General features: G+C 48.3%; 2 long non-coding RNA genes and 1 pseudogene across 18 annotated transcripts; 2 read left to right on the top strand and 1 right to left on the bottom strand.

Moving 5' to 3' along the window:
• Positions 1-10,000, bottom strand: part of LOC127930357 (neuronal-specific septin-3-like) — a 36,584-nt pseudogene that overhangs the window by 4,402 nt on the left and 22,182 nt on the right.
• LOC127930224 (uncharacterized) lies at positions 4,155-4,909 on the top strand. Its single transcript, XR_008137289.1, has 3 exons — positions 4,155-4,435; positions 4,555-4,674; positions 4,715-4,909. It is a non-coding gene; the product is annotated as an uncharacterized LOC127930224 (long non-coding RNA).
• LOC127930223 (uncharacterized) lies at positions 5,402-8,810 on the top strand. 17 transcript variants are annotated; one of them, XR_008137282.1, is made up of 7 exons: positions 5,584-5,766; positions 6,130-6,213; positions 6,951-7,319; positions 7,563-7,889; positions 8,173-8,255; positions 8,296-8,338; positions 8,421-8,810. It is a non-coding gene; the product is annotated as an uncharacterized LOC127930223 (long non-coding RNA). The 17 variants fall into 17 exon arrangements; XR_008137274.1 differs by lacking the exons at positions 8,173-8,255; positions 8,296-8,338 and adding an exon at positions 5,402-5,449 and having other exon boundaries at positions 5,643-5,766; positions 7,563-8,052; XR_008137276.1 differs by lacking the exons at positions 8,173-8,255; positions 8,296-8,338 and having other exon boundaries at positions 7,563-7,605; positions 7,646-8,052.

The following is a 10,000-nucleotide window of genomic DNA, read 5'->3' as shown; positions in this document are numbered from 1 at the left end:
TTATTATTAATACTATTATGCACATTATTACCGTTAATACTACTCATTGTGCACATTATTACTATTAATACTACTCATTAAACACATTATTACTATTAATACTACTCATTATGTACATTATTGTATTTACTCATTATGCACATTAAGTATTAATACTACTCATTATGCACATTATTACTAGTAATACTACTCATTATGCACATTATTAATTAATACTACTCATTATGCATATTATTATTACTACTCATTATGCATATTATTACTATTAATACTACTCATTATGCATATTATTACTATTAATACTACTCATTATGCACATTATTACTATTAATAACCATTATGCATATTATTATTAATACTACTCATTATGCATATTATTATTACTACCCTAATTATGCATATTATTATACTACTACTCATTATGCATATTATTATTACACACTACTCCATTATGCATATTATTATTACTACTACTATTATGCATATTAAGAACTACATGCATATTATTATTATTACTACTACTCATTATGTATTGTAATAATGTAAACACACTCTCCCTCTATGATAATGTATTTATAATGTAAACACACTCTCCCTCTGTGATAATGTATTGATCATGTAAACACACTCACCCTCCATGATAATGTATGTAAAATGTAAACACACTCTCCCTCTATGATAATGTATTGATCATGTAAACACACTGACCTGACCCTCTGTGATAATGTATTTATAATGTAAACCCTCTCCTCTATGATAATGTTTATAATGTAAACACACTCTCCCTCTGTGATAATGTATTTATAATGTAAACAGTACCCTCTATGATAATGTATCGATAATGTAAACACACTCTCCTCTGTGATAATGTATTTATAATGTAAACACACTCTCCCTCTATGATAATGTATTTATAATGTAAACACACTGACCCTCTATGATAATGTATTGATAAAACAGACAGGGGGAAAGGTAATGTATTTAGAATGTAAACACACTCTCCCTCTATGATAATGTATTGATAATGTAAACATACTCACCCTCTATGATGCCCCAGAGTTTTCCTGCCCAGGACCTTGGTTTACCTGGTGCTCCTTGTCTGTCCCCACCACAAGAGGAATGGCACACAGACAGGGGAAAGGTAAGAAAGAAAGGAGTACCAGGGGAGAGGATCAGAGAGGGGAAAGGTAAGAGCGGAGTACCAGGGAGAGGACCAGGAGAGGGGGAAAGGTAAGAGGGAGTACCAGGAGAGGGCCAGGAGAGGGGAAAGGTAAGAGGGGAGTACCAGGAGAGGACCAGGAGGGGAAAGGTAAAGAGGGGAGTACCAGGAGAGGACCAGGAGAGGGGAAAGGTAAGAGGGAGTACCAGGAGAGGACCAGGAGAGGAGAAAGGTAAGAGAGGAGTACCAGGAGAGGACCAGAGGGGAAAGGTAAGAGAGGAGTACCAGGAGAGGACCAGACAGGGGAAAGGTAAGAGAGGAGTACCAGGAGAGGACCAGGGAGACCAGGGAAAGGTAAGAGGGGAGTACCAGGGAGAGGACCAGGAGAGGGAAAGGTAAGACGGAGTACCAGGAGAGGACCAGGGGGGGAAGGTAAGAGGGAGTACCAGGAGAGGACCAGGAGAGGGGAAAGGTAAGAGCGGAGTACCAGGAGAGGACCAGGGGAAAGGTAAGAGGGAGTACCAGGAGAGGGAGAGGGGAAAGGTAAGAGGGGAGTACCAGGAGAGGATCAGGAGAGGGGAAAGGTAAGAGCGGAGTACCAGGAGAGGACCAGGAGAGGGGAAAGGTAAGAGGGGAGTACCAGGAGAGGACCAGAGAGGGGAAGGTAAGAGGAGTACCAGGAGAGGACCAGACAGGGAAAGGTAAGAGAGGAGTACCAGGAGAGGACCAGACAGGGGGAAAGGTAAGAGAGGAGTACCAGGAGAGGACCAGGACAGGGAAAGGTAAGAGGGAGGAGTACCAGGAGAGGACCGGAGAGAGGGGAAAGGTAAGAGGGGAGTACCAGGGAGAGGACCAGGAGAGGGGAAAGGTAAGAGGGAGTACCAGGAGAGGACCAGAGAGGGAAAGGTAAGAGGGGAGTACCAGGAGAGGGCAAAGGTAAGAGGGGAGTACCAGGAGAGGACCAGGGAAATGGGAAGGTAAGAGGGAGTACCAGGGAGAGGACCAGACAGGGGAAAAGGTAAGAGGGGAGTACCAGGAGAGGACCGGGAGAGGGAAAGGTAAGAGGGGAGTACCAGGAGAGGACCAGACAGGGGAAGGTAAGAGAGGAGTACCAGGGAGAGGACCAGGAGAGGGGAAAGGTAAGAGGGGGTACCAGGGAGAGGACCAGGAGGGGAAAGGTAAGAGCGGAGTAGCAGGAGAGGACCAGGAGAGGGAAGGTAAGAGGGGAGTACCAGGAGAGGACCAGACAGGGGAAAGGTAAGAGAGGAGTACCTGGAGAGGACCAGGAGAGGACCAGACAGGGGAAAGGCAGGAGAGGAGTACCAGGAGAGGACCAGACAGGGGAAAGTTAGAGAGGAGTACCAGGAGAGGACCAGACAGGGGAAAGGTAAGAGAGGAGAACCAGGAGAGGACCAGACAGGGGAAAGGTAAGAGAGGAGTGCCAGGGAGAGGAATACCAGGGAGAGGAGTACCAGGAGAGGAGTACCAGGGAGGAGTACCAGGAGAGGACCAGACAGGGGAAAGGTAAGAGAAGTACCAGGAGAGGAGTACCAGGAGAGGGGAAAGGTAAGAGGAGTACCAGAAGAGGACCAGACAGGGAAAGGCAGGAGGGAGTACCAGGAGAGGGTACCAGGAGAGGAGTACCAGGAGAGGACCAGGAGAGGAGTACCAGGGAGAGGAGTACCAGGAGAGGAGTACCAGGAGAGGAGTATCAGGAGAGGAGTATCAGGAGAGGAGGACCAGAGGAGTACCAGGAGAGGAGTACCAGGAGAGGAGGACCAGGGAGGAGTACCAGGAGAGGACCAGACAGGGGAAAGGTAAGAGAGGAGTACCAGGAGAGGAGTACCAGGGAGAGGAGGACCAGGAGAGGAGTACCAGGAGAGGAGGACCAGGAGAGGAGTACCAGGAGAGGAGTACCAGGAGAGGACCAGGAGAGGAGTACCAGGAGAGGAGTACCAGGAGAGGAGGACCAGGAGAGGAGGACCAGGAGAGGAGTACCAGGAGAGGAGGACCAGGAGAGGAGGACCAGGAGAGGAGTACCAGGAGAGGAGGACCAGGAGAGGAGGACCAGGAGGAGGACCAGGAGAGGAGTACCAGGAGAGGAGTACCAGGAGAGGAGGACCAGGAGAGGAGTACCAGGAGAGGAGGACCAGGAGAGGAGAGGAGAGGTACCAGGAGAGGAGTACCAGGAGAGGAGTACCAGGAGAGGAGTACCAGGAGAGGAGTACCAGGAGAGGAGGACCAGGAGAGGAGTACCAGGAGAGGAGTACCAGGAGAGGAGTACCAGGAGAGGAGGACCAGGAGAGGAGTACCAGGAGAGGAGTACCAGGAGAGGAGGACCAGGAGAGGAGTATCAGGAGAGGAGTACCAGGAGAGGAGTACCAGGAGAGGAGTACCAGGAGAGGAGTACCAGGAGAGGAGTACCAGGAGAGGAGTACCAGGAGAGGAGTACCAGGAGAGGGAGTACCAGGAGAGGAGTACCAGGAGAGGAGGACCAGGAGAGGAGTACCAGGAGAGGAGGACCAGGAGAGGAGTACCAGGAGAGGAGTTGACACCAAACGCTGGTCCCAGATCTATACTGTAATGTGCTTTGGCCAGTGAGTTCCTTTGACTATCGCTGCTAAAACTGCTTACAAGTGTGACTTGTAAAACGTGTGTGTGTGTGTGTGTGTGTGTGTGTGTGTGTGCGTGCGTGCGCACACGCTGTGTGTGTGAATAAGTGCGCACATGGTTGAATGTTTGTGTGTTTGCGTGAATTCCTGCACGAATCTGTGTGTGCGTCTGTGTGTGTGTGTGTTTGTGTGTGTGTGTGTCTGTGTGTGTGTGTCTGTCTGTCTGTGTGTGTGTGTGTGTGTGTGTGTGTGTGTGTGTGTGTGTGTGTGTGTGTCTCACCCTGATCTTGTCGTTGAGTATCCTGTCCTCTGGATCTTCGTCGTACTCCGTCTGAGGGTAGACTCGGATCCCATTGGCCTTCAGGTCCTGTCTTATCTACACAGGGGTCAGATGGCAGGGGTTACAGGGGTCATTCAGAGGTTATGAGGTCAACATGATGACACAGATGTGTACATGCTACTATTGTGTACGGGTGTCCCCGTTCCTGGAGTACCATCCTGTAGGTTTTAACCCCAACCCTGTTCCTGGAGTACCATCCTGTAGGTTTTAACCCCAACCCTGTTCCTGGAGTACCATCCTGTAGGTTTTAACTCCAACCCTGTTCCTGGAGTACCATCCTGTAGGTTTTAACTCCAACCCTGTTCCTGGAGTACCATCCTGTAGGTTTTAACTCCAACCCTGTTCCTGGAGTACCATCCTGTAGGTTTTAACTCCAACCCTGTTCCTGGAGTACCATCCTGTAGGTTTTAACCCAACCCTGTTCCTGGAGTACCATCCTGTAGGTTTTAACCCCAACCCTGTTCCTGGAGTACCATCCTGTAGGTTTTAACTCCAACCCTGTTCCTGGAGTACCATCCTGTAGGTTTTAACCCCAACCCTGTTCCTGGAGTACCATCCTGTAGGTTTTAACTCCAACCCTGTTCCTGGAGTACCATCCTGTAGGTTTTAACCCCAACCCTGTTCCTGGAGTACCATCCTGTAGGTTTTAACTCCAACCCTGTTCCTGGAGTACCATCCTGTAGGTTTTAACTCCAACCCTGTTCCTGGAGTACCATCCTGTAGGTTTTAACTCCAACCCTGTTCCTGGAGTACCATCCTGTAGGTTTTAACTCCAACCCTGTTCCTGGAGTACCATCCTGTAGGTTTTAACTCCAACCCTGTTCTGGAGTACCATCCTGTAGGTTTTAACTCCAACCCTGTTCCTGGAGTACCATCCTGTAGGTTTTAACTCCAACCCTGTTCCTGGAGTACCATCCTGTAGGTTTTAACCCAACCCTGTTCCTGGAGTACCCTCCTGTAGGTTTTAACTCCAACCCTGTTCCTGGAGTACCATCCTGTAGGTTTTAACTCCAACCCTGTTCCTGGAGTACCATCCTGTAGGTTTTAACTCCAACCCTGTTCCTGAGTACCATCCTGTAGGTTTTAACTCCAACCCTGTTCCTGGAGTACCATCCTGTAGGTTTTAACTCCAACCCTGTTCCTGGAGTACCATCCTGTAGGTTTTAACTCCAACCCTGTTCCTGGAGTACCATCCTGTAGGTTTTAACTCCAACCCTGTTCCTGGTTTTAGTCCAACCCTGTTCCCATCCTGTAGGTTTTAACTCCAACCCTGTTCCTGGAGTACCCTCCTGTAGGTTTTAACTCCAACCCTGTTCCTAGAGAGACACCCTCCTGTAGGTTTTAACTCCAACCCTGTTCCTGGAGTACCATCCTGTAGGTTTTAACTCCAACCCTGTTCCTGAAGAGATACCCTCCTGTAGGTTTTAACTCCAACCCCTGTTACCATCCTGTAGGTTTTAACAACCCTGTTCCTGGAGTACCATCCTGTAGGTTTTAACTCCAACCCTGTTCCTGGAGTACCATCCTGTAGGTTTTAACTCCAACCCTGTTCTTGGAGATACCCTCCTGTAGGTTTTAACTCCAACCCTGTTCCTAGAGAGACACCCTCCTGTAGGTTTTAACTCCAACCCTGTTCCTGGAGTACCATCCTGTAGGTTTTAACTCCAACCCTGTTCCTGAAGAGATACCATCCTGTAGGTTTTAACTCCAACCCTGTTCCTGGAGTACCATCCTGTAGGTTTTAACTCCAACCCTGTTCCTGGAGTACCATCCTGTAGGTTTTAACTCCAACCCTGTTCCTGGAGTACCATCCTGTAGGTTTTAACTCCAACCCTGTTCCTGGAGTACCATCCTGTAGGTTTTAACTCCAACCCTGTTCCTGGAGTACCATCCTGTAGGTTTTAACTCCAACCCTGTTCCTGGAGTACCATCCTGTAGGTTTTAACTCCAACCCTGTTCCTGGAGTACCATCCTGTAGGTTTTAACTCCAACCCTGTTCCTGGAGTACCATCCTGTAGGTTTTAACTCCAACCCTGTTCTTGGAGATACCCTCCTGTAGGTTTTAACTCCAACCCTGTTCCTAGAGAGACACCCTCCTGTAGGTTTTAACTCCAACCCTGTTCTTGGAGTACCATCCTGTAGGTTTTAACTCCAACCCTGTTCCTGAGAGTACCCTCCTGTAGGTTTTAACTCCAACCCTGTTCCTGAGAGACACCCTCCTGTAGGTTTTAACTCCAACCCTGTTCCTGGAGTACCATCCTGTAGGTTTTAACTCCAACCCTGTTCCTGGAGTACCATCCTGTAGGTTTTAACTCCAACCCTGTTCCTGGAGTACCATCCTGTAGGTTTTAACTCCAACCCTGTTCCTGGAGTACCATCCTGTAGGTTTTAACTCCAACCCTGTTCCTGGAGTACCATCCTGTAGGTTTTAACTCCAACCCTGTTCCTGGAGTACCATCCTGTAGGTTTTAACTCCAACCCTGTTCCTGGAGTACCATCCTGTAGGTTTTAACTCCAACCCTGTTCTTGGAGATACCCTCCTGTAGGTTTTAACTCCAACCCTGTTCCTAGAGAGATACCCTCCTGTAGGTTTTAACTCCAACCCTGTTCTAGAGAGACACCCTCCTGTAGGTTTTAACTCCAACCCTGTTCTTGGAGATACCCTCCTGTAGGTTTTAACTCCAACCCTGTTCCTAGAGAGACACCCTCCTGTAGGTTTTAACTCCAACCCTGTTCTTGGAGATACCATCATGTAGGTTTTAACTCCAACCCTGTTCCTGGAGAGATACCATCCTGTAGGTTTTAACTCCAACCCTGTTCCTGGAGTACCATCCTGTAGGTTTTAACTCCAACCCTGTTCCTGGAGTACCATCCTGTAGGTTTTAACTCCAACCCTGTTCCTGAAGAGATACCATCCTGTAGGTTTTAACTCCAACCCTGTTCCTGGAGTACCATCCTGTAGGTTTTAACTCCAACCCTGTTCCTGGAGTACCATCCTGTAGGTTTTAACTCCAACCCTGTTCCTGGAGTACCATCCTGTAGGTTTTAACTCCAACCCTGTTCCTGGAGTACCATCCTGTAGGTTTTAACTCCAACCCTGTTCCTAGAGAGACACCCTCCTGTAGGTTTTAACTCCAACCCTGTTCTTGGAGTACCATCCTGTAGGTTTTAACGCCAACCCTGTTCCTAGAGAGACACCCTCCTGTAGGTTTTAACTCCAACCCTGTTCCTGGAGAGACCATCCTGTAGGTTTTAACTCCAACCCTGTTCCTGGAGTACCATCCTGTAGGTTTTAACTCCAACCCTGTTCCTAGCTACCATCCTGTAGGTTTTAACTCCAACCCTGTTCCTAGAGAGACACCATCCTGTAGGTTTTAACTCCAACCCTGTTCCTGGAGTACCATCCTGTAGGTTTTAACTCCAACCCTGTTCCTGGAGTACCATCCTGTAGGTTTTAACTCCAACCCTGTTCCTAGAGAGACACCCTCCTGTAGGTTTTAACTCCAACCCTGTTCCTGGAGTACCATCCTGTAGGTTTTAACTCCAACCCTGTTCTTGGAGATACCCTCCTGTAGGTTTTAACTCCAACCCTGTTCCTAGAGAGACACCCTCCTGTAGGTTTTAACTCCAACCCTGTTCCTGGAGTACCATCCTGTAGGTTTTAACTCCAACCCTGTTCCTGGAGTACCATCCTGTAGGTTTTAACTCCAACCCTGTTCCTGGAGTACCATCCTGTAGGTTTTAACTCCAACCCTGTTCCTGGAGTACCATCCTGTAGGTTTTAACTCCAACCCTGTTCCTGAAGAGATACCATCCTGTAGGTTTTAACTCCAACCCTGTTCCTGGAGTACCATACTGTAGGTTTTAACTCCAACCCTGTTCCTGGAGTACCATCCTGTAGGTTTTAACTCCAACCCTGTTCCTGGAGTACCATCCTGTAGGTTTTAACTCCAACCCTGTTCCTGGAGTACCATCCTGTAGGTTTTAACTCCAACCCTGTTCCTGGAGTACCATCCTGTAGGTTTTAACTCCAACCCTATTCCTGGAGTACCATCCTGTAGGTTTTAACTCCAACCCTGTTCCTGAAGTACCATCCTGTAGGTTTTAACTCCAACCCTGTTCCTAGAGAGACACCCTCCTGTAGGTTTTAACTCCAACCCTGTTCCTGGAGTACCATCCTGTAGGTTTTAACTCCAACCCTGTTCCTAGAGAGACACCCTCCTGTAGGTTTTAACTCCAACCCTGTTCCTGAGAGACACCCTCCTGTAGGTTTTAACTCCAACCCTGTTCCTGGAGTACCATCCTGTAGGTTTTAACTCCAACCCTGTTCTTGGAGATACCCTCCTGTAGGTTTTAACTCCAACCCTGTTCCTAGAGAGACACCCTCCTGTAGGTTTTAACTCCAACCCTGTTCCTGGAGTACCATCCTGTAGGTTTTAACTCCAACCCTGTTCCTGGAGTACCCTCCTGTAGGTTTTAACTCCAACCCTGTTCCTAGAGAGACACCCTCCTGTAGGTTTTAACTCCAACCCTGTTCCTGGAGTACCATCCTGTAGGTTTTAACTCCAACCCTGTTCCTGAAGAGATACCATCCTGTAGGTTTTAACTCCAACCCTGTTCCTGGAGTACCATCCTGTAGGTTTTAACTCCAACCCTGTTCCTGGAGTACCATCCTGTAGGTTTTAACTCCAACCCTGTTCCTGGAGTACCATCCTGTAGGTTTTAACTCCAACCCTGTTCCTGGAGTACCATCCTGTAGGTTTTAACTCCAACCCTGTTCCTGGAGTACCATCCTGTAGGTTTTAACTCCAACCCTGTTCCTGGAGTACCATCCTGTAGGTTTTAACTCCAACCCTGTTCCTGGAGTACCATCCTGTAGGTTTTAACTCCAACCCTGTTCCTAGAGAGACACCCTCCTGTAGGTTTTAACTCCAACCCTGTTCTTGGAGTACCATCCTGTAGGTTTTAACGCCAACCCTGTTCCTAGAGAGACACCCTCCTGTAGGTTTTAACTCCAACCCTGTTCCTAGAGAGACACCCTCCTGTAGGTTTTAACTCCAACCCTGTTCCTGGAGTACCATCCTGTAGGTTTTAACTCCAACCCTGTTCCTGGAGAGCTACAGTCCTGTAGGTTTTAACTCCAACCCTGTTCCTAGAGAGACACCCCCCTGTAGGTTTTAACTCCAACCCTGTTCCTGGAGTACCATCCTGTAGGTTTTAACTCCAACCCTGTTCCTGGAGTACCATCCTGTAGGTTTTAACTCCAACCCTTTTCCTAGAGAGACACCCTCCTGTAGGTTTTAACTCCAACCCTGTTCCTGGAGTACCATCCTGTAGGTTTTAACTCCAACCCTGTTCTTGGAGATACCCTCCTGTAGGTTTTAACTCCAACCCTGGTCCTAGAGAGATACCCTCCTGTAGGTTTTAACTCCAACCCTGTTCCTAGAGAGACACCCTCCTGTAGGTTTTAACTCCAACCCTGTTCCTAGAGAGACACCCTCCTGTAGGTTTTAACTCCAACCCTGTTCCTGAAGAGATACCCTCCTGTAGGTTAGAACTCCAACCCTGTTCCTGGAGAGCTACCCTCCTGTAGGTTTACACTCCAACCCTGTTCCTGGAGAGCTACCCTCCTGTAGGTTTTAACCCCAACCCTGTTCCTGGAGAGCTACAGTCCTGTAGGTTTTAACTCCAACCCTGTTCCTGGAGAGCTACAGTCCTGTAGGTTTTATCTCCAACCCTGTTCCTGGAGAGCTACCCTCCTGTAGGTTTTAACTCCAACCCTGTTCCTGGAGAGCTACCCTCCTGTAGGTTTTATCTCCAACCCTGTTCCTGGAGCTATTGCCCACTCAATGTGAATCAGAATAAGGAGGGTAGGTAGATCTCCAGAAC

This window comes from Oncorhynchus keta, chromosome 5, assembly GCF_023373465.1.
Source record: "Oncorhynchus keta strain PuntledgeMale-10-30-2019 chromosome 5, Oket_V2, whole genome shotgun sequence".
Lineage (NCBI taxonomy): Eukaryota > Metazoa > Chordata > Actinopteri > Salmoniformes > Salmonidae > Oncorhynchus > Oncorhynchus keta.
The sequence above is the reverse complement of the archived record's forward strand: the minus strand, read 5'-3'. Positions and strand labels throughout refer to the sequence as shown.